Genomic DNA, 23,069 nt, shown 5'->3' with positions numbered 1-23,069 from the left:
AAGAGATATAATTGACCTAGAAAGGCTGATTAATATAAATACTAGAGTTTAGATAATGGAAAAGAACTTTTATGTCCCTTTATGCTATATATTAACACAAATATATGAGATATTTGAATTAGTATTTACTGATGACTAAAGTACATAATGATGATGTGCCCTCTTCTGACATATCAGTAATGCATAACCATGCCATCTGATAATGAGACCTATCATTAAATCGAGGCAGAATTCTATATCTGTCATACTTCAGACTTCTGGTGTTCATTGGTTCAAAAGGCTATTCTCTGAATAGTGTGGTTCAAAATACAAGAGTAGTAAGGTTGAGATGCGTCATTGTTTATAATAGTCTCGGTTTCCTATAAGAGTAAGGCTGACATGCACCATCATTGATAAGAGTCTAGGTTACCTACGAAGGACGTAAATTATTTTCTGGTGAATCATTAGAGTTTTACTCAATCACAGAATTTCAATCAAAATTTCCCATTTACTTTCAAACTTTTAAAACTCAGTAATTTTGACAAGGTAAAACATACTAAATAATGGTTTATACACTTTACAGAATTGGACAGCATGAATTAGAATGTTAAAGCTTGCACTTATTAGATTTCTACCAAGTTACCAGTTGTGTTATCAAATGGAAAGCTGGAACGATAATCCAGTGGTAACCTCATCATTAACAACCCCAGCATTCGATATAACATAGAATGTAGGTAAGAATATAGTTGTCCTTCAAGACCCTTGGTGGGTCCAGCTATAGTTAAGAGCCACTGGCCTGTAAAACACAGGGAAAACCATAGCACAGAAATGTCAGTGACTCAGTTCTTTGGGGAGAGGCATTAGGAGGGATCCCAGTTCTCCAGTTCCATCAGCACAACCACAGTAATGATGGTGGGCAGGAGATTTCTTTGCATTGCTGTTTATCTAATCTCAACCAATGCTATTTCTGAATTTGCTTTATCAAAGATGTCATCTGTAAAGTGGTAGCTTGATGTTTATATAACAAGTGAAAAAAAGAAACTACAAATTGTCCTATGGGTTTGCATTTGATCTGAAAACTTCAAGAAATGAGAAAAGCAATGAAGACATTTGTCATTGGGGAGTAGCAATACAGTGTTTTGAAATAAGGCAGGTGTCTTAGTCAAGTGTTCTATTGCTGTGAAAAGACACCAGGACCAGGGCGACTCTTTTAATTGGGAGCTCACAGTTTCAGAGGTTTAGTCAATTATAATCATGGTGGGGAGCATGGTGGAATGCGAAAAGGTGGGGGGGGGGAGGAGCTGAGATTTCTTTCCAATACATTTCTCTCATTATTCTTTCATAGCTGTAAAAATTTGGGAAGAGGATATAGACAGATCCCTTGCCGGCTTATCTTATTAACTATGCAGCTTTAAAGCCAACAAAGACTCTAATGTTATTGAGTAAACCAACCACATCAGCCCCTTACATTGGGGATGTTCCTTTCCAGGCTGTGGATAACACACAGAGCCCAGTGTCTGATCTTCTCCAGGGACAATGTTGTGAGCCTGGTGTTACCCCTGGCCAGAAGGTTGTAGGACATCATTTTCTTGGGCTAGATTATGTGTATCATAATGCTGATAAAATAAACTTGAGTATAAACATTTTGTTTGAAAATAAAGCCTTTTCTCATAGAATACATGTCAGCCACGCCTTTCCCTTCCTCCACTACTCCTAGCTCTTCTTATCTCCTCTTCACCCCAGATATACTGCGACTCTGTTTCTTCTTCAGAAAAGAGCGAGCCTTGAAGAGACAATAGCCACAAAGAACAAAACAAGATACAGTGAGACAAGGCAGAAGCCCTCATAGAAAGGCTGGACAAGGCACCTAACTCAGTAGGAGGAAAAGTCTCAAGAGCAGGCAGAGAGTCATACATACACTCTCCCTGTTAGCAGTTTCACAGAAACTCCAAGTGAAGAATTTTTGAGAAATACTTTGCAACCACATAATGAAATAAAGAAGAAAATGCATTTCTTTCTAAGGATGAATGCTTAAGGTTTTCTTTTTTTGGAGTCTAGTAATTATGTTGTTCATATAAGAAATTTCTCATTTAATTCATAATTTGACAACATTATAAAATGAGTTAGATGTTGCTGTTCTAGTTGGAAATCAAAATCTATGAAGGGATAGGAAGTGGCCTATGCCTATCTGAAGGATGCAGTGTGCTTGGACTCATTCCTGGAGGTGCTCCCAGGTCGCAGTTTCGGTCTCCCTTGGGAGAAATGACTGCTGGGATGTCTCCCTTGGGTTGCTTTCCCCACTTTGGAAACCAGCACTGTCTTAGTTCCTTCCTAGCAGGTGAGTGTTCTCTTCTGCTCCTTGTGCCTGATCTCCTTTTCTACTCTGATTTTATTTATGAACAGTTTCCCGCTGATGGCTGTTTTGATTCTAATTATTCCGTGCTTATTAATTTTGCTTCCAAATTTTAACCCATGTCCTCGAAAGCATAACTTCAATGCTGTACAGTTTTATTTCTCTTTCATAAGTGATTCTTTGATGGCAGATCTATTTACTATTTAATTTCTTTAAATCCTTAGAAGTTGATACAGATTTTTAATGTTTCAAAAATGTCTTTAACAGAAAAAGCTGACAGAGGCACTGAAATGGGACAAGTAGCGGGACATTGTACAGATAAATTGGCAAACCAAAACTTCATCGCCCTTGCTCCAGCTCCTGGGTATGTGCTGAAAGACGGCTGATTAGTGGTTTCGTGATACAAAATACTGATTGTTTCACTTTCCAAGTGTAACTCATTAGCCTGCTGGCAAAAATTAAAAAAAAAGAAGAAGAAGAAACCCATTGCTATCGTAGTTTCTTTTGATTTAAAGTAAAAAGGGAAGAAAGAAAGAAAAAATGTCAGTCAACCCTCACTTGAAAGGCTTCATGAAGTAGGACAAAATATTCTATTATGGTAAATAAAGTAATTGATAACAGGTGGCCAGCTGAGCTCTGCCAGCTGTAATCATAGACACAGAGAACTTTCATAGTCTAGGGTAGGCTCCTGACTGTGAATCGAAGCTTTGTAAGGCCATGAAAGAAGAATAAAATAGCAGCAGAATATGACCAAATGCTGGGAAAGTGGAGAACTAGAGTCATGTGCTCAGTTAAGAAAGTGTCTTACATTTATTATAATAAATCTTTTTTTGCCCATTTTTAATCCATAGATGTGAACATTTTCATAATTAAGGAGGAAAACATTTTCTTCACTAATTCTGAGATGATTGATGGCCAGAGTTAAGGCGAAACTATTTGCAGAAGCATAATTTGTTCTTACTTAAAGTAATGGCATGTGTTGTTTAAATTAGTTATTCTGTAATGTTCCTTTGGAGAGAGCAAATTAACACATTACTTCTTACCATCACCGAGAGCCTGAGAATAAGGATTAAGCTTGACTAATACATGATTTACCGAGTCTCATAATCAGAAAGTTGGAAGGAATTAAAGAAGTCCCTTTAGAGTACAGGCTAGGTATTGTCTCCATGATTTTGTTTGTGGTGTTTGTTCTGAAGCCAGGGCTTGAGTAAGTAGCTTTGGATGTCCTGGAACTCACTGTTTAGACCAGGATGACCTTGAACTCAAAGATCCACCTGCTTCTGCCCCCCAAATGCTGGAATTAAAGGCATGAGCTGTCATGCCCAACTGACTCCATGTTTTACTGAGATGAGAATAGTAGCTGGTGGTGGTCTCCAGAGGAGCCGAGCCTGTCAATATATGTGTAATTTTAGAGCCTGGATTATTCAGAGAGTCAGGACAGCCTCACAGTGACTACCTGAAGGCTGAAGAGCTGTACATACCAGTAGATATTCTGTTCAAGAAGCCGGAATTCTCAGAACTGAAGAATCAATGGTGCCCACACTAAGGCTAAAGGTCTGAACACTCCTTAAAGAACTGTTGGTGCCAGTCCATGTTTATAGAGTCTGTGGTCTGATGTTTAAGAACAATGAATGGCTGGAGGCTATTGGACATCCACTCAAGGAGAACTTACTTGTCTTAAGGCCTTAATCCTTTCAGTTTTTGTTTGCAAGGCTCCAGCCTTGGGTCTTCTGCTTTGTTTTTTTGACTTTCATGCCAACTGTTTCTGGATATACCCTCATAGATATATACCCAGAAACACCAATAGAGATGTCTCAATCCAGAATGGTAATTGTCACAGTACTAGTATTCATGGGATTTTAGTAAAGTTCCTTAATATTTGATAAGAATTGTGATTTCTGTGTTATTAGTATATATGTTGTAACCATTCATGTATTTGATATAGAATTTTCAATTTTTATTTAATTTTTTGAGATTATAATATAATTATATTATTTAACTTTTCCCTTTAGTCCGTCCAAATCCTCCCATATATCCACTCTTTATGTCTAAATAAATAAATACTTAAATGTAACTTGTTCAGCCTGTATAATGTTACTTGTATGTTTTCTGGGCTATTTGGTAATGAATAATGAATCAATGTGCTTTTCCATAAGTAAGACTATTTCTTCCACTATCATCATTCCTTAGTTGCCTGTAGTACTTTGTATAGGGTTGAGGCCTCTTGGTCGTGCCTTCATGAATTTTAGCATGTCCATTGGTGTCGACCTCATACAGCTTCTAAAGCAGTCATGTTGGTGAGACTTTACGATAGCTTCTGATATTACTAGAAGAAACAGCCACACAGCCAATTTCCCAATTCACTGGATTTTACAGTCAAAAGACTGTAGCACCTCTTCTGCAATGTTCTCTGAGCTTTAGGGATTTGTTTTATAGATCTTTGATGTATGATTTTATTCTTAGCAACAGTAATATCAAAAGCAAAGTTACCTATACTCACATTCCTACTAGAATACTAGGCAATACTAGACATATTATTGTCTTTCTCCTCCAAACTTGCTGTCATTCTTTTGCAAAGATTATATATGATAGTGCTGTTTTTGTTCTTTGAAGCAATGTTAATATCAGCAAAGGTTCACATAGGTCTAGTGTCAGACAATGATCTATCACATTAAGCATGTTAATCCACATGATTTGCACAGCAGTTTTCTACAGTGGGCCTTTTACAGGTACTGGGAAGATAGAGTAAATTATAACTAGCAAGAATATGATAGCATATGATGTATCAAAGCTCTCTCCATACTTAACCAAGCTGCCTCCTGCTTATAGTTCCTTGTTCTCTGAAACTCCTATTTAGTAAGATTTTCCCCTCAGTACTGATGCTTAGCATATTTCTGTGACTGAAATATTCAGCTATTTCTATTGGTCTACTTATTTCCCTTTTTGTGGATTTTATTGCACTGTTTATATTTTTCTTGTGCCTTATTTAGAGATATTTACCAAGGCTCCATTCTATTATTTTTCTTCATTTTTGTTGTCTAGTATAATTCATTTTGGATAGTCTCTTTATCTATCATTGTTTTATTTAATGGTTGTCAGCTTCTGCCTGACTTATTTGCTACATTTCTCTCTCTTCTGGAAGGCTTCAAAAATATTTAGAGACAATGGATTTCACATTCGTTACTCCCTTATGTTTTTCCTCCGAAAGCTTATTCTCATTCTTGTGTCTGTATCTCGGATTTAATGGAGTAATCTTCCTTCCCAAGGGTAAAACATTATTAGAACTTTCTTCAAAAGTTCTTCCCCCTCCTTCTTGAACATGGTGAACCATGAAGAATTCTAGACTGGAAGAACAGTTTGAGAAAAAGGTGGAGATGATAATGTTCTTGTCCTATTGGCCAATAACGATCAGTCTAGAGAGTCCAAAGAGAAAAGGCGAAGCAAAGAAATAGGGATTAGAAAAGACTGGTTGAAAATGTAGATTTTTTTTTAATCCTTGTGTAGAAGTGGATCCTTGATCCCAGGTCCTTCAATAACAGGCTTCTTGTCTTTCAGGCAGTGTGACCTTGAAAAGTTTGTTGTGATAAGCGATGATCTTCATTCATCGTCCCCATAGCTCCAGGTCTTCAGCATAACATCCTCTTTGGAGAGTTAGGATATCTCATAGATGGAACCAAATGTCATCAGCCAGTCCTAGGAATTAGAAGAGAAATTAAGCAAACAAGGTGGGCACCCTAATGTACTTCATATTTGGAACATTACCCTAAGCATGGAGCTACTTGGGGTATTAATTCAGTCATCAAAGTAGCTTTGAGCTTGTAGAGATACCGAGGGTAAAAACTAGCATGGAAGTGTGTGTGGATATGTGGTTTCTATCCCTCTCTCTCAGAATTGATAAACTAGGACTTTTGCCAACAGTATTTAGTAAGCACACAGTTCTATCATACCCAGCTGTCTACCTAAGGTCTTTTAGTTACTTCTGTTTGATATATTCATTCTGGCCATCTCCTTGAACACACATTCTTGCCTCTTCCATACCAGTACTGAGAACTGAACCTAGGGCCTACAGCATGCCAAGCAAGTTCTCTGTCATTGAGCTATATTCCCAGTCCTTCACGTTCACATTCTTGGCGATGTTTACCATTGCCAATAAGCTAGAGAAAAGAAGGCCAGTCCATGTGGGAAATTCTCCATCCTCCTTTATAAAAGAGCCAATTAGCTAGAGAAAAGAAGGCAAGTCCATCTCCCTTTATAAAAAATCTTGTCTTAGCCCAACTTAGAGAAATGAAATTTATACAAATAAATGAAGTTTTATTGAGTCAGAATAGGAAGTATTTTTGTCCTGAGCAATAATCTGTATTAATGAATTAGAAGAGCAACCAGGTATTGGCAGAAGCTGCCCAGTTGGAGCACTGGCTGTACAATGCTGGGGTTAAATTTAACACAGGACTGGTTTGAGACAGCTGTGTCTGAACATAGGATGAGGGTAGATTTTTCTCTTTGTTTATTAAATTGGAATACAAACAAGTATAAATTAGCCAGGGAGAGAACGATTTTATTTTCTTTCTGTTTGGCTGTGACAAGGAGGAGGGAAATGAATGAGGGGGTGGCTCTGTTTAGACACTTAGGATCAGGAGAGATGCTAAAGCCGCACAGGAATTTTATACTTCAAGTCACTTCTTATTTTGATTAAGGCAGAACTATAAAATGTGTTTTCTAAATATGCCCTACAATCATCAGTTTCTTAGGCATGTTTTCAGGAAGCTTGTTTGCTTGAAAACTGAATCAATTTCTACTCCAGCATACTTACCAAAAAGGCTTAAAGCATAGGACATACTATAATAGCTTAGCCATCTCTGGACTTGTTGCCCACACCTTGAGAGATCTGTAGGGTTAAATCACAGCAGTTGGAAGCAGGTCACATCTCTGTGGCAGGAGGTATGTTGTTGTATTATTTCTATTTTCTTTGTGTTCTCTTTGTTTTAGTTCTTTCACTGTGAGTTACTTTATACTTAGTTTGTTCTATAAAGTAAAATTTAGAAATTTGTCAGTGAAAGAAACCATAAACTGTTAAAGAAACGAGGAGAGGAAGAAATAAAACCAGCGGAACATCCGAATGTGAATATTCAGTAAGCAGGCTTCTCCTTCAGATAGTTATCCTTCTTCAATTTCAGAAGTAATCCCTTTGCCTGTGCTTTCCATTCTCCCTCCCTCTCAAAATCTCTCTCTCTCATCTTCAGGAAGAATTTGTTCCATGAAGTAGATTCCTTCTTGCTCTGTACGTTCAAATCCTATCTCTGCATTAACTGTCCCCCCCAGCATGAAAATAAGTTCACCTTTCAACACACACACACACACAGAGAGAGAGAGAGAGAGAGAGAGAGAGAGAAAGAAAAGAAAAGAAAAGGAAAGGAAAGGAAAGGAAAGGAAAGGAAAGGAAAGGAAAGGAAAGGAAAGGAAAGGAAAGGAAAGGAAAGGAAAGGAAAAAAATCAGTATGTGTGTCAATCTGGGAACAAGAAGACCATACATTTTACAGAGTAAAATTCCTGATCACCTGGCATGCTCAGTTTCTAGCTCCATATGGCCTTGAAGTAAGGAATTTACTGGAGCTTGTGCACTGGATTTTTGCAGGGAATCTCAGATTTTACTATCTGGGACATATTAGCCAAGAGCAGATCTTTTCCCCTCCGCCCCCGACATATCCTAGTAGAGCACTATTACATTCTGAAAAACAAAATCGCTACCCAAGCCCAGACTGTTGGGGAAGACTGGATTTTACAAGCTCACCATGAGGCCATAACTGCCTATCCTGTTTCATATGAACCTTGCCATGTGTTTAAATGTTCAGCATCAGGGTTTATTCTCTCTCATTACAGGAATCTTTCTGCCTCAGAGGACCTGAGTTCAGCCACAAGCACTCATGTAGGCTGGCTCACAACTGCCTGTAATTGCAGCACCAGAGGATCCAACACACTTCTCTGGATATCAAGGGTACTGTATCCATGTGAGGCTATACCTTCATAGACACATACAGATGTGGGCCACAGACACAAACAGACACACACACAGCCAAAGGCACAGAAACATACACACACACACACACACAATCTAAACATGATAAAAAATAATTCTTTTTAAAAAGAAGGGCTTATGAAGACCTGTGTGTTTGAATAAAAGGTTAATAAAAGGGTGTTGAAGACTATAAAAATGAACTCCCTCCAATGCTATAATTGTAGACACACATATGTATTTGTCTGATTCACAGAATGTACAACATACATTCAATGCATGTGTGACACAAAGGTATATAGCCTGTAGTAAATACATCACTTTGGTTGGGGATGGTGATATGAGAACATACATTTCAGAGACCAGGAAGAAATGGGAAACCTTTCCCTTCTTTCAGTTTTGCTATGAATTTAAAACCGTTCTAAAAAATACTCTTTATGATAGAAAAGCAAAAAGCATGTATTTCTCTAAAAGCAGATTTCTTCTCACCGGTGAGTTCTCAGAGCCTTCCATGCTTCTCTGTCTGTGCACTTTTGTGTGGCTGGAACCATTATTTTGACAGTAGTGGTAAGGAGTGATAGTAGCAGTGTTTCTGTAAAAAGTGGGTATGTAAAAAGCAGTCCTGCTCTGTGTTTTAATTTGCACAGTAAGTTCAGCATTCAAACTGCGTTTAGAAAACACCAGAATGATACAGAATGAGAATCGTGCTGCAGACTTTTCTCTATGTGGGTGACATATGCTCATTTGTTTTCTCTCTCTTTTTTTGAAGTCCTTACAGTGGCTCAGCTCCTAAGATCAGAGCTCTGTGCAGGTAACAGCTGTAGTGAGTAGCTTCGACATGCCTTCTTTTAAACATCAGCTGTTGTTCTTTCTGGGAATTATTTTGACTTTGAGGTTTTCAGGACTCTATAAATCATTCGAAAATTGCAAGTTTCCTCATTTGTCTCCCTGATTTCATGCCCTCCTCCACATTTAGAATGCTGGGTTAAAACTAAAGGACTTTGCCTCTCGATCCCTGTCCCTCATTTCACAATCTAGCTCAACAGGGAGCTAACATCTTAGCTTTTGCTCTGTAAGATTAATTTACTAAAAGGCAAAGGAAAGCATTAGTAATATGGGTTATAAGTTAACCCAAGCTGAAGCTAGACATTATAAAGGGCATGCGATCCATCACCAGGATGATAGGTTTGTTTTCCTTCTAATTCAAGTAAATTCTGAGAATTAAATCAACAAAGAAATAGACTGAATCTTCTCTCTTCAGAAGTACCCAACCCTCCTCTGCATCTAAGCCCAAACATTTTATACTCTCCCATCTTTTGCTTCGTCTGTGTTTCCCTGATATATGCATCATGAAGATTTCTGCTGAGGATGGAGCACCTGACTTCTACTATAATCACAAGCTGCACATCTTGCCAGAAAGTAAATTGGGAGATCGTTGTAGTCCTGCTCTATCTATTACTGAGTAAATGGATTTGGGAGGCCTGTTTTGTTAAGTAGCAATGTGTGACCTTGTCCCAGGAAAGCACTATTTAGTGTACGTCAACATCTGGGCTCCAAAGTAAGCAATTGTCCCTTCTCTTTAGAGAGCGTCTGAAAGCTTTCCTCAGTGTTTCAGTACCGACTGTGCTCTCTCCAGACATTCCCTATCATTGCATTAGCACACAGACCCCTTTGGTCTTATTTTCTCTTTACTTCCTTTTGTCTTTCACTTTTATTAATTTCTTGTTGTGTAAACAGTCCACACATTGACACAGTGGATTCACACATACAAAGTTTGCATAAAAATTATAAAAGGCAACTCAAACTAGTACTACAACTTAAAGATACATGAACCATCTTGTTGACCTTCTTGAGTTCTATGGACTGTATCTTGAGTATGCTGTACTTTATTTTCTTTTTGGCTAATATACACTTATTAGCAGGTACATACCATGCATGTCTTTTGGGTCTGAGTGACCTCACTCAGGATGATATTTTCCAGTTCCATCCATTTGCCTGCAAAAGGCAGGATGTCCTCACTCTAGTAGCTGAGTCGTGTGCAGTTGTGTAAATGCACCACATTTCCTGTATTTATTCTTCTGTCATGGGACATCTGGGTTCTTTCCAGCTTCTGGCTATCACAAATAAGGCTGCTATGAACATAGTGGTACACATGCCCCTGTGGCAGGGAGGGGCATCTTTTGGGTATATTTCCAAAAGTGATATAGCTAGATATCCAGGTAGATCTATTTCCAATTTTTTGGAAAATTGATTGATTTCCAGAGTGGTTGTACCAGTTTGCAGTCTCACCAGCAATGGAGGAGCATTCCTCTTCCTCCACATCCTCTCTAATGTGTTGTCACCTGAGGTTTTGATCTTAGCCATTCTGATTGGTGAAAGGTGGAATCTCAGGGTTGTTTTGATTTGCATTTCTCTGATCATCAAGGACTTTGAACATTTCTTTAATGTTCAAGATTCCTCAGTTGTGAATTCTCAGTTTAGTTTTATGCCCCATTTTTGACTGGGTTGTTTGGTTTTTTGGTGATTAGCTTCTTGAGTATATATATATATATATATATATATATATATATATATATATATATGTATATATATATATATACATATATATATATATATATATAATATTAACCCTCTATAGGATGTGGGGTTAGTAAAGATTTTTTTCCCAATCTGTAGGTTGTTGATTTGTGTTATTGACTATGTCCTTTGCCTTACAGAAGCTTTCCAGTTTCATGAGGTCCCATTTATCAATTATTGATCTTAGAGCATGAGTCATTGCAGTTCTGTTTAGGAAATTTCTTCCTGTGCCAATGAGTTCAAGGCTCTTTCTCACTTTCACTTCTATTAGATTCAGTGTATCTGGTTGTATGTTGAGGTCCTTGATCCACTTGAACTTGAACTTTGTGCAAGGTGACAAATATGGGTCTATTTTCATTTTTCTACAAACAGCCAGCAAGTTAGACCAGCACTATTTATTAAAGATCCTTTCTTTTTTCCACTGTATATTTTTGGCATCTTTGTCAAAGATCAAGTGTCTATAAGTCTGTGGTTTTATTTCTGGGTTTTCAATTCTATTACATTGATCAACGTGTCTGTCTCTGTACTAATACTATGAAGTTTTTAATCACTATTGCTCTGTAGTAAAGCTTGAGGTCAGGGATGGTGATTCCTCCAGCTGTTCTTTTATTGTTAAAAGATACAGTCCACAGAACTCAAAAAGTTCAACAAGCTGAAGTGCTCAAGAAGTGAGGAGGCCTCATTCCTGCTTGGGAGGTAGAAGAAAGCAATCACAAGTGGGGAGAGAGGGAGGGACCTGGGGGGGGGGGAAATGGACAGGTAGGGAGAGTGTGTGTGGGAAACCTGACCTAGTATTAGGTGAGGGAAAGGGACTGAAGCCCTGAGTGCCAGCAGAAAGAATGGAAACAGGCAACCTCTGGAGGTAGGAGGTTGGGGGGACCCTCCAGAATGCACCAGAGACCTGGGAGGTAAAAGACTCTCAGAACTCAAAGGGGGGACCTTAGATGAAATGCCTAACAGTGGGGAGAGGGGACTTATAGAGTCCACCTCATGCAGGAAGAAAGGGCATCAAATGAGGGAAGGGGGGGGGCATCCCACAGTCACAACTCTGACCCATAGTTGTTCCTGTCTGAAAGAATTACAGCGATGGAAATGGAAAGGCGCCTGAGGAAAAGAAGGTCCAGTGACAGGCCCAAAGGGGGATCCAGCTCAAGGGGAGGTCCCAAGGCACGACACTATTACTGAGGCTATTACGCGCTCACAAAAAGGAACCTACCATGACTACCATGACCACACTCCAGGCAGCATACACTAGCTGATATGAGGTCTTCAACACACCTAGAGCAGAGGACTACCAGGTCTCTCTTCATTCAGAGATGATGCACCTAACCCTCAAGAGACTGGAGGCCCCAGGGAGTTTGGAGGTCAGGTGGGGTGGGGTATGAGGACATCCACGTGGAGACAGGGGAGGAGGTAGGAGGTATGAGGTGTGGAACAGTTGGCAAGCAGGGATAAAATATGGAGTGTAAAAAATTAATTAATTTTAAAAAGGAGACATGAACCAGCATAAGACAATGAAAAAGAGGGCTTTGGTGTATGACTGCATGGTGTGAATATGGTATGTGCACAATCTGCCTCATGCATCGTGGAGAAATTTGAACATCTTTCTGTTTCATATTCCTTAGCATGATGCATTCCTCCCAGAGGGTATTACTGAAAATAGCACAGGATGTAAGGCCCTTCTTGTCTACCAGTCATTATTCTAAAGTGCCCATCTTCCCAGTGGCCAATCCCTCTTTCCTCTTCTCTTTCCTGAACTGTACACAGGAGGTCTTTGTAGTCTTGATTGTATAGGTACCATGATGTGCAATCATAAGACCTTATAGTATAGTGGGCAGGCCTATATTTTCTCTTGTCCACAAACGAAACTCTTGTCAAGTGGGCACTCCTTTTAGCATACAGAGAAATAATTCATCTTAAGACACTGACAGCTGAAAGCATCATGCCTGCTCTTTCATCCATGGTTTATACGAATTTGTAACAACGTAAGGTCTTAATTCAAGAAGTGCCTACACAAAGACAGGCTATGTTTCTACCAGTGGTTTGTGCTGTTTTATTTCTGCTGTCCTGTAAGTCATGCAGGGGAGGCTGTGGTTAGCTGTCCCAAAAGAGTGTGGTAATCAGTTTTCTTACCTATTTAAATATAGTTTTGATCATCACCGCCATCATCAACATCATCATCATCAATCATCTTTATTAACGTCACCTAAGTAAAAAACTACTAAGATCCGGTCACCTCTGGAATTTTATATAGCTCATCACAGTCTTCCAAATCTCCAGTAAGTATGTATCAGCATTCTTCTTTAATTTGTATAGAACCTCAGGCTATGGGAAATGAAGCAACTAGTCCAGAAGACATGAGCTATAAGTAAGATTTGAGCCTAGGCTGTTCCTCACGCCTGCCTGCCTCTACAGGCAATACTTTAATCACTGTGCATTGCATGGAAGAAATACCATGAACGATGAACGTAGCCTGGCGTGTGGCATTGCTTCTCCTGTGTGTCAGCCACAGGCAAACCACAAGGAGCCAGAGCTAGCTGTCACATCCACTTCCTAGTGGATTGCTATGTTCTCAGTCGGGCCTCACCAAATGTTTGTAGGAGCAAAATGGACATCTGAGTATTTGCCTCAACTCTTTCCATTTCTCAAGGTCCCTTGTGATAAATGACTCTTTGGGCTTGACAGGTTGGCTATTATAATGGTCTTGGAAGAAGTGGGGAACCTTGTCTCTATTATTTATAGAGTATGACAGCATTGTTAATAATTTAGGAGAGGAAGCCCTCCCACCAAGAAGCTGAAAGGCGTTCATTTACACCTTATGCAAACAGAACTTTCTAACAACTGTAAACAATATACAGCGATTACGTGATTAGTTTGGCCAGTCAGCTCCTTAGTAATTCCACCCACCTTAGGATTTAAGTGGTTTTACCTGTTACTCTCATTATTTCTTACTAATTTGGTTCAGAGAACAGCAAGATACGGAGTACCAATTAAATGATCTCTGTCACATATTCAACTTCCCTTGTGCTTTATTTGCCCAATAATAGATGTTGTAGCCTATATATTTTAGTTTTATCATGTGCTGAGCACAGTCCTCCCAGCATCAATTCGAGCATGGTGAGTAGAAATGTATGTCTCATTGTGAAGCAAAGCGATTGCACGCTGCACAGTGAAACCCCATAACCACGTACTGTGCTGAGAATGGCTTCCATGGTGGCCTATATGTTACTGCTCTGGGAACTAAATTACCAGCAAATAATGAAAATAACAATAACCAAAGCACAGGCCCAATATACCCACAATTTCCTGCTCCAAAGATTAGCTTTCCATTTATAAAGAAAAGGGTGGAGTGGTGCGTGATGCATAACAGACATATGCTCCTGATAGTGTTGAATTCCTATTTTGTACGTCAAAAGCATAGCATGATATTGATAATGTTATAACATGGTTCATAGCTGGGGACATTTGAAGGAGAGTGTGGCTGTATCTATTTTGATTCAAAGTAACAGTAGCAAAACTACAATATGAAGGCAAAAAGCACAAGTCATAAAGACTGGCATATTTTATGCGTATTTAAGGCATATTTGAAATTCAAATAAGTTGCAAAAAAACAAAACAGCAAGCTAATGTTTTTTATCTATTTAGAATTCAAATATAGTTTTGCCTTCCTGACTTAAAATTGCACAAGAAGGCACTGGTAATGTGTACAAATGTTTGGGGACATTGCAGGGACACCCAGCCAAATTAAAAAGCATCAATTATATTCGTGAGAATTTGTATGATATTTTGTTTATTAGATTTTAATTTTTTTTCCTGTTCTTGAGGTCTTGGTTCTATCTATCCTAACTGAATTTTGGTAAGTGATCAAGGCACATACGTGTAACATACTAAAATTGCTCCCAAAGAGTTTTGTAAAGCTCTAAAGAATTTAGTAAAGGTCTACTACAAGCCAGTAAAAGAGAACACACTTAAACATATTTTCTTTTGCTGAAGCCCTTTGGGAAAAAGCCTGATATAACTTTTTTATTCTAAGTAATTAAAGAATGCTTCTGTGAGTGACCAGTCTGCTCTGTGCTATGGCGACTGTGCTGATCCATAGATTGATTTTAGATTTAAGTGAGAATCTGTAAGGTGTTTAAAATGAATGGGCAAGGTCTTGCTGTTTATAGACTAGGGGCTGGCAACTGCTCTGCCTGCCAGTGTAAGTTGGTTGCATCGCAGACTGGGGAGAATAGAGCCACAGCTTTAGTGAGCACCCTAAACAGTGATTGTCAACATGGCTATCCCTAACCACACACACACACACACACACACACACACACACACACACAGGCAAAACACTCCATTGCTTTGCGGGAAATGGAAGCACCCTATCATCTAAGTATTAACCATGCTTTGTTCATTATCTAAAATAGCCACAATGACATCAGGGTATGAGGAAAATGATATTCATGGGGAAAAAAAAAAGCAAAAAACAGAATTTAGAACACTTGGGTTAAAACCCGGAGGGAGTACTCGTGTACAAAAGGAGTCATCAATATGTGGTCTCCTGACAGTTCTCCAGCACATTAAAGTCCTGTCAGCTTAAATCCTATTATCATTATGGACACACTCATTTTCTTAGCCAAGCTTTGGACAGCAGAGATATGCTAGAGTTTCAAGGAGAGAGAGAGAGAGAGAGAGAGAGAGAGAGAGAGAGAGAGAGAGAGAGAGAGAGAGAGAGAGAGAGAGAGGAGAGAGAGAGTCAGAGTCTTAGGAATGAGGGTATAAAATACAGAAGTTGTGTAGACAGAACATTACAAGCATCACGTGCAGTCCTAAGGTTTTTCTGTTAACTCTAATGCTAACCCTATTTCTGAAAATAGAATCTTAGATGGATAACCTCATTTCCCACCTTCCCAACTGTATTCCACTTCTGCTTTCCAAAATAGGCTTCACTCACTACTTTTCTCCCAGGCAGGGTCAGAAAAGAATAGATTATTCCTGCTTCTCTCTTAAATTATTTCACCTTTTCAGGCTTTTAATCTAAGGTGTAGGCTTTTTCCTAGAAGAAGTGAGACCATGTCATATTTTCAGATGACAATGGATAGGATTTGGCAACATATCTAGTGCTACACAATAGAATAGTCCCTTAATGTTTACCATACCCATATATATATCATAATATGTGTATTATCATATATATGTATATATATGTGCATATATATATATTAAAAGGTGCTTCAGGTTACAAGTAGCAGAGGCCTGATTTAGCTGGATAAAATGCTAAAGAAACGTGATCATTGAGCAGATATAAAGCTGGATTTCAGACTGGATGATCTAAGAGTTTAAGGATACTATAAAGGATCCAGGTACTTTCTAGTTATTCACGGTGTAGACTTCATGCTGAAAGTCAATCCTGGTATGCATTAGTGCTATGGACAGTAACACAGGAAGCTTCTTGCTTTCTTCATCATTTTGGTAGATGAGAAAGTCTTCTTTCTATCGCTGTCTTTTATTCTGAGAAAGCCCTGGAAATTCCTCCCTGTGTCTCATTGACCTTATGTAAATCACATGCTCACACCCTAGATGATGGTTCTATCCTGAGAAATGCAGTGAGCTGCCCACATAAAATTGGCTTGTTCATGCTTATGCAGGAAGAGCTGTTTCCTCAACTGGCAGAGAGTACCCTGGAATGGAGGGAATCGCCTGTGAAGATGCACCAGGAAATCAAATACATATCTTCTCACAAAAATTAGTTATCCCATCCACAAAGATTGATGGCTGAAGGGTTACTACATGAAGTCCATCTTTTCTGACTTTTTATTTATTTATTTATACACAAATGCATAGTAAATATTCTTTTTTTAAGTACATCTTTTCAAGTACAACATTAAATTGACCTCTTTCTGAGGGCATTATACATATTTGCATCAGCATTAGCAAGGAATTCTGGCATCTCCATCACTGAAGTAAGTGGAAAGTGGATCAGGAATGAGCTCTGAGTGTACCCATGGTGCTTCTGCGTGTCGACAGCAGACTGCTGGTGCTGATGGGGCCTCCTTTGCACCCTGGCATGGCTCTCTTCTCTGCCTTCTCTTTACAGTACATTCCCTAGTTCCAGCCTCCATCCACCTCTGTTTATTTTTACCTCTTCAGACAGATTCAGTGAAGCTCATGTGGATTTTTGTTCATCGTGTGTTCCTTCCAATCAGTGGTCACTATGAATTGTTTTTTTCTCCATGAAGGCTGTACACGTTAGGAACTGAGGGGATGCTACTGCTTCCTTGTGTCTGTTTATATTTGCATATTGATTGAACTACTTATTTCACACTCTTTTATAAAATCTAGTCATTTTACATGCCTTTAATTTCAAATTAGCCTCACTCTTCTTCTTTGAAAATTACATACTCTCAGAGCCTCAAGGACTGAAATATTTTTTATAAGGTGAGGTTGTAAATCAATACTGTATTGTGGGTCATTTATTCTACATTACTGGCTTTGTATCACTAGGTAGTACATTATATGATTCTCAGAGAATCTTTTTAACTTGATATAAATATCTTCTATAAACTCCGAGTTTTGGGGAATTTTCAAATGTCAAAGACATTCTGAGCTTAATTTAAGTACATGGCCACATATAATTTATTTATTTCTAAGAAACTATTGACAGCCCATTCATGAGTAGAATCATTAATTTTACTTGACATTCACAAATAATTATTGCTAAATATAATGCTTTATATATGTAATAACAATTTGAATGTGTTTAAGGGTTTTTTTGAGAAAATTGTAGAGGGTTTCTATTTTTAATTTCAATTATAAAAATTTTAAAATATTCATTTATTTTTATTATATTTGTTTGAGTGTTTTGTCTGCATTCATGCCTGGTACCCACAGAGGTCAGAAGAGAGGAACTGATTCCTAGATATGAAGTTACAGTTGGTTGTGAGCTGTGTTCTAAGTACATGGGACCTAACACCTGTCTGCTACAAGAGCAGCAGACACTCTTAACCTCTGAGCCATCTCTCCAGTTGCTGTCCCAGTTATCTTTAGCTTGTGATTTCAAGTATAATTATTGTGTCTGTCTTATAAAAACCTTAACTAAACAGCTGAAGGTCATGCAGTATGGTAGAGCTGTTGCTTATCAAAGAGTCTTAAGAAATCTGCATTGTTTCTATGACTAAGCTACTTGTATTCACCACCAAGAAAATTCTTTTTTATAAAGCTTAATATTTCTTCTGACTTTCATGAACTATTAGTCTCATAAAAAAACTTACACATACTTTAAAAATCTTTGGATACATTTAAATAAATCGAAACTGATTCTATAATTTTCATCCCAAAGAATAATGCTTAATTGATTTTATTTGTATGAAAAAAAAAAACAGCTTCTATTATATGGTTTCTAGATGTTGCCTCAGAGAGAGAGATCCATCTCATTTTGGTTGGAGGAAAATATTAGGTCTCTCAAAAGGATAAGGCTAATTAGTTTCTCAGACACTTCATCTGAAAGGTAACTCAATGACAGTTACCTAATTGATATATTGCAGACTTCATTTCCCCAGGATTATATGTCAGGAGAAGAGACAGAGATGTTTGTGTTGAGAAAGCTGAAAGCAGGGCCTGGCAGCTAAGAGCTATCCTAACACATTCAGCCTGGCCTTGGTGTTGCTAAGAGCTGGTTTGAACATCGCAGCAAGGTCTTTGATCCACTGTAGAAAAAGCATGACTGAAAGAGTACTAACATCATGTACACTTGCATGAAAACCATGAAGAGGTGTAACACAAAACGAGAGTGCTTATAACTGCCCCCACACAACCTGAGCTCACAGCCCAAAGGTACTAAGCCCTCCTTAATCCTGGATAATAGAATGATGGCTGCTTATTTGTTAATCACATTTTAAGCCATATTTTCCCTTCTCTCCTATGATATAAGAACCAATTCTACAATTATAGAATTATTCTGCTTCCTGGCAGCATCCATTCCAATTCACAGGCTTCCTTCTTGAAGCTTCTTTAAAGCCAGAACCGGAAGCATGTTTCCTGGAATGAGCTCTTTCTAATACTGTTCTACTTGGGAAGCTTGTGGGTCTTCACAGGGAGTGGTTTCACTATTGCACTGGGGTAAATATATGCCTTGTGCAAATACAGATATGGTCTTGATTTGGGCTGAAAGACATTGACACTGTTTATTCAACTAGGGATGGAAATATTTACATGCAGTTTATTCTATTCTTAAGGAGTTTTTCTTAAACTTTATTATCTCAGGAAAATTATAGGTATAGTAGGTTAGTTGTGATATATATATATCACAATATATATATTATATATATATATATATTCCACAATATTACACACATTATATATACAGTGTATTTATAACTCAGACAATAAAACAGGGTCAATGGCAAAGATTTTGGCTGTCATTCTATGCCACGCACTCCAGTCGAGTCAATTTGACAGGCCTGAAGCCTTAAAGCCACTCACGAGGCAGAGAGTTCACCTCCTGGAGTCTTGGCATCTCATTAACCCATATACTCATACCCTATTCTTGTGTTTGTCTGGTATATGGATCCTCGTGCTCTCTTTTAGTATTATCTTATTATAAGTGCCTTTTAAGATTGAATTCTGACATAGCTAAGCCTTCACCAGTGTTCCAATGTCCTAGAAAGTCCTTGAAATTCAGTAAGAATGTTGCCTATTCAGTGACATTCAGGATTGCCTCTGGTATTACACTATCACTTTGAATAAAAGCTAAGTCACTGCCCTACACAGGAATTTACCATCATCTAGGAAGAAGGAAGTTTGAGACCTAAGGAGGAACCAGAGTAGATACTTAGAACTATAGATAGCTGAGTTACACCCATACACATGTACTTACAATGGCCTAGGGGGAAGGTGGACTATACAATAGACTAAAATAGGAACTATGGCAAGGGCACGAAGCCCTTGACCCTGGCTTCTAAGATTAAGTGGACCTTAGGTGGAGCTCTTTTTGATCCCAGTTGTTAACAATGAATTCTATCCCAGGTGGTTCCTGTCAGACCTTCTGTGTTTGTATTCCTCTGTTTTGTGTAAGAATCCAGTAACCATTTTGTACCTTGCTGGTGTGTCACCCAACTTTCCTATTTTCTTCTGAACATCAAACTTTTTAAAGTTTGATGTTCGATTTGACAAATTACATTCAGATTCTACACAACCTCTCCTGTGTGCATCTGTCTGTCATTCCCTCCGATGCTTTGCCCACCTGCCCCAGAGACCCGTTCCATGCAGACAAAGGGATCCAGAGGGTCTGCGGCAATTCTATTAGTTGTTTAGTGATGGTTTGGGCATTATTTCAGAGTCTAATTACAAAGCTTGTGGTTCTGACTTAGGTAGTTCTGAGAATAATCCGTGAAATTGGAATCGTGATATTTAATTTATACAAATATTGGGGGACTGAGTGAGACGATCTCATGTTTTAAGTGTTAAATATATTTTTAGTGATAATGATGTTTATGATTGCCATCACCTGTGTATGATGTCACTCTAATTCATGGAAAGGGCTACTACATACTGCTTCACAACTCAGTCCTTATTGGAGGAGATAGTCTCAGTGCTAAGGAATTAATTACAATCACTCTGTGAATGCTAAGTTCTGTAGGCTGTATAAGAATTTGGATAATTCAAAATATACTTTCTGTGAGTCCTTCACAGAGCTCGCTGTGACCTTTCCTGTCAGTAGCTCCTCCAGCTTCTCTGGGCTGAGGTAGGTGATTTCTTTTTAGGATTGAGCCACTTTTCAGAATTCTTGGCTCCTCTCCTCTCCCCTCCCCTCCCCTCCCCTCCCCTCTCCCCTCCCCCCTTCTTTATCATTACTTTATTTATTTTGTTACACTCCATACTTTATTTTCCCTCCCCCGATCCACCCTCCGACTGTTCCACACCCCATACCTCCTCTCCACCCACCTGATTCCATGTGGGACTTATTGGCTTTTATAAGGAAACAACAGTTTTTACCCAGCTGGGCTGACTCGGAACATAATGGCTCTGCGTTTAACTGAAGCCATAGAATATTGCACTTCAAGCACTTATTGAGAGCATTATCTCAAAGTCTCTGCCACTTATCTCATATTAAAAGCTCAGTTTAGAGAACAAATTCTTCACTCAAGAGATCTGCTCCTGCCTCATCGCATTCTAAAATTCATCCTAGACTCCAGGCGTAGGAGAGACAGGCTGACCACCTGCATTGAACTATTTTGGTTTGTGGATGGTTGCTCTCACAATTTACATTTAATTGTGTCCTTGCCATCTCCATTTGATGTCTCAAATGAAATCTTTCCATTGTTAACTGCAAAACACAACGATAGGTAAAAGGTCTAGAACAAACAGTAAGTGCTCAATAATGACTTGTGGAGTGAATGAATGAATGAATGAATGCAGACATGAATAAATGATTCAGCAGGTTTACCTCATGTCTCATCTCATATGATTCAAGATGGTCATATCCTTTGAAGTTCATTACTGATCATTATGCCAAATTTAGTTGCATGATGGAAGGAATACCCCAGGAAATTAAACATAATTCAGAACCATCCAGAAATTTTATCTTTGAAAATGTGCAGTTGGTAGGTGCCTATATTCAGGGAACTACCATTACAACTGGGATTCTCAACCCCAGACTTCTGGGTGCTTGGTTTTTATAGTCACACCATCCCCTTCTGTTCATCTGTCTCTGGATCCATTTGGCTCTTTAAGAGTGTCATATAATAGAATCATCACAGTGTGTAACTTTTGAGACTCACACTTGGGATTGTATAAATTTTTGTGTGCAATTATTCTGCCTTATTGTTGAGTATAACTCATCACCTCTTCCACCTGTCATCTGCTATGAGTGTATTCTCTTTCTGTCTCTGTTTCTCTCTCTGTCTCTGTTTCTGTCTCTCTCTGTCTTTCTGTCTCTCTCTGTTTCTCTCTGTCTCTCTGTCTGTCTCTGTCTGTCTGTCTCTCTCTGTGTATGTGTGTTGTGTGTATGCCTAAGTCTATTTCTTGAGGGTAAGCAGAGGCCAGAGTGTGAAGTCATATGGAAGATATGCGCTTAGCTTTGTAATGTGTGCCTAGCTTTGTCAGAAACTGAGTGTGCTTTTCAGAGTGAGAACAGTGCTTGAAAGCTGCCCTTGTACTGTGTGCTTAGCAGCTTCAAGTTTTGTGATCCATGTGCTTCACTGCCACATCATAGCTTTAATTTGCATTTCCGAAGAGTTATAGAGTATTTCTCTAGGTTTTAATCAACTTTCATATATCCCTATTCATGAAATCCTTTACTCATGTAAAAAATTGAGTTGCTCATTTTCTTCATGTGGGTTTTAAGAGCTCTATGTATTGGGTTAAACATTTCTTCATTAGTTATAGGATTTGCAGAAACACTCTCCCACTCTGTAGTGCGTGCACCTTTTCTTTTCAATAGCATCATCCTCAGAGTAAACATTCTTACTCTTGAATTGGTTTTCCTTTTTTTATGTTGTGTATAATGAATTTTGTATGTGTTTTCTCGTTTGCCATAGAAATGTTTCTTATAGATTTTTCTCTTGTTTTTGGCTGAAAGTTTTATAATTCTTCATTTTATATTGAGCTCTAGGATCAATTTTGGATTAGCTGATGAATAAAGATAGGACTTGGGTCAGGGTTCATTTCTTTGTATATAAATGGCCGATTGCTCTATTACTGCTTGTTATTAAAGCTGTCATCCCCCACTGAATAGCTGGTGTAGCGTGGTGAGAATGAATTGGTATATCTACTGAACCCATTTCTTCTCTCACTTTTGTGTTTTACTGCTCTGTGTTGACCTCGTTCCAGTATTACCCTGCCCCGATGACATAGTTTTACCATGAAACTTAACAGTGGGTGGGATAGGTACTTGAACTCCATTCTTATTTTAAAATATTGCATTGAACATTCTATTTTCTCTTATTTTTGTATTACATAAATGCTAGAATTAGATTGTCTGTGTCTACCAAAGTCCCACAAAGAATTTACTTAAAACATTGTTAAATAAATGTCTTCAAACCCATGAGCACTGTTGCCTGCTTCCCCTTATGTCTTTCAGCAGCATTGTATTTTGTAATCTTCAGGGTAGACCTTCTGCATGCTTGGTAATACCTGTAACTGGATATAACCAACATTCATAAT

This window comes from Mus caroli, unplaced genomic scaffold (assembly GCF_978045245.1).
Source record: "Mus caroli unplaced genomic scaffold, Mus_caroli_1 scaffold_12, whole genome shotgun sequence".
Classification (NCBI taxonomy): Eukaryota; Metazoa; Chordata; class Mammalia; order Rodentia; family Muridae; genus Mus; species Mus caroli.
The sequence above is the reverse complement of the archived record's forward strand: the minus strand, read 5'-3'. Positions refer to the sequence as shown.